A 2,767-nucleotide genomic window follows, 5' to 3' on the forward strand; every position below is an offset into this window, starting at 1 on the left:
ATGCAATTTACAAGTACCACCATAGATACTAAGGGTCTTAAAGGGACAGTTCACCCCAAAATCAAAAATATGTGTGTTTCCTTCCTCTGTAGTGCTGTTTATTAGTTCACATTGTTTTGGTGCGAGATATCAGCCGTAGAGATGTCTGGCTCCTCTCCAATATAATGGAACCAGATGGCACTCGGCTTGTGGTGCTCACGGCGCCAAATTAATACATTTGAAATACGCAGCAGTAATGTCTCTTACCAGAAATCATAACCCAGTTACTCAAGATAATCCACAGACCTTGTTGTGAGCAGTTTTATGTAGGAACTATTTTCTTCATATCGAACTACACCCAATAACCATATCAGCCCGCAGAGGGAAACATGCGTCTACTCATGGACGAGAGCCTGGTGTGCATGAGAGCACGAGATGTTAACATTAATGGCATCCTTCTCGGCTGAGCTGTAATGTTAGCTATCTCAGTGGTGCTAGGTGAGCTAGCAGTAGATGCACACTTCCTTCTGCAGGGTGATACAGTTAGCAGATTTAGTTTGACAGAGAGAAAATAGTTCCCACATGAAACTGCTCAACAAGGTCAGTGGATTATCTTGAGGAACCGGGTGATGATTTCTGGAAAGAGACATTGCTGTTGAGTTTTTCAAACGTATTTTTTTGGGCGGTTGGAGCACCACAAGCTAAATGCCATCTTGTTCCATGATATTCGAGAGAAGGCAGACATCTCTACTGCCAATAAGGTCAGAGGAAAAATATGGATTTTTAATTTTGAGGTGAACTGTCCCTTTAACAGGACTTTTATTTCTTTTCAACCATAAATATAAAAATTCCAATTATGTTTCTTTGTATCAATGTAATAAGAACAATCTGTTTAATGTTTAAGCATAGCAGAGTAAAACAATGAATCAAAATAAAAATGTAGCCATGGCATAAAAACGACAGGTACATAAAGCTGACTTGTCATAACAAGAAAAGCACAGGTGTAATTATTGCCTTTCAGTTAGACCTGTTACCTGTTAAACGTCCCAGTGTCTGCCTGCCCTTCTGTGTCTTAGACAGACTCTGGCTCCCTCTAGTGGACACTGGTATACTTATCTATTTTCTATGCCGATTTTCATAATCATCAAACCATTCATTGAGCTGTTCAACCATCTGCATCTTTAACTCTATGACAAATACAGATGCTTCCACACAGGTGCACTGCATGCTACAGTCAAACAATAAATCATGCTCTTTGACCTTTATAAACAAACTGAGCAGGCCCAGTTGATTCTGGTTTTGTATCAAGATGGCAAGAGGAAAAGATTGAAATGACATTGAAAGACATCTTGCGTTTGTGTATACTTGTACCCTTAGAGGAAAGGGTCACTGCAAATCAATGTTCTACAATGCTCCAACCATAAGGTATATGGGCTCACTGAATGGTTTGATGAGTATGAACATGATGTGAAGCATACTTAGGCTGATTGTAACCTACATATACCAGACCTGGCCTGAGGAGGGTAGGTATTTGCTGTTTTCCAGTTTGCCTGAATGTTGTGAGAGGCCCAGCCTCGCCTCCATTGGCCCCTCCCTCTTCACTTATTGGCTGACAGTAATGAGGGAGACTGCACCGTAAATCGTCCATTGGTAGCCAGAATAGGACCGGATATTAGATCGAGTCGCATAAGAAATAAAAGCCTAAAATATTTCGGAATAATAGTGTGTGAAACGTGTCGAAGCTACTTTGAATTTATTATCTCACAGATTACAAGTTTCTTTCCTTAAAGTGTATTATTCATGTCAGTTTCATAGTTGGAGGTGTGTTTTTGGTTTAGTAGTCTGTGTTGGAATGAAGAGCTTTTGTTTATGTTTATTTTATGTCCTCCTTGGAAACTAGATAGTTGATCTCAAGGAGTTTATCCTTGCAACAATTCATGTGACACATTCCATGTCCGTGTATGGAAGGTTTCTTGGAATAGCGGGGATATACACATATAAACATAGTGTGGAAGACAGCAATGTTTGACAAACATTGTCCAGAGCCCTGTAAAAGCTATGTCACGACACCAACTCTCCATCCCAAGTAAACCTAGAGTGACTGTCAGTGTTTGTGTCCACTTCCTGACAGTTTTAAATCAAAATAAGTACACCTACAAATTATTTTGTATCTTAAGTCCTGTCTTTGTCATTGTGGCAATTACATTTTGGCTCTGTTACTGAATAATCCCTCTACACATGAATGTACTTATTTGTGTTCTAGTCATTTTATTTATTTATTTTTATTCTGTTTTATTTTATTTATTTTTTTTTTATTTATTTTTTTTTGCCTGCACCAGAAAGGTTATTTTATCTTACATCATGTCATTTCATATTACGACATGCTGTAGCTTTCCGTTACAGAATCACAATCAGAAACAATGAACTGTTCGCCGGGGTGAAAGTGTGATTACGTTCACTCTGACTTAAAGCGTATAGAGAATTATAAAAGTAGAAATGGAGGCATAAAGTACAACGTATGTAAAAAAAAAAAAAAAAAAAAAAAATGTGTAATATGCTACAACACTAGTACATAAAATATGTATATATATTAAATATGTATAATGTGCTGAGTAATATAAATATACGTGCATTGTACTATATTTCAATGTATAACACTCGTATTTAAGTTAAAAAATGTGTGTATAATACTAAGCTCAGTTCAGGTTCGGTGGTGCTTTTAATTTGAAAATCACAACCGGAATTGCCTCGTTCATTTTGTGTGACTTGACACTAATGACAAACTTTT

This window comes from Epinephelus moara, chromosome 6, assembly GCF_006386435.1.
Source record: "Epinephelus moara isolate mb chromosome 6, YSFRI_EMoa_1.0, whole genome shotgun sequence".
Taxonomy (NCBI): domain Eukaryota; kingdom Metazoa; phylum Chordata; class Actinopteri; order Perciformes; family Serranidae; genus Epinephelus; species Epinephelus moara.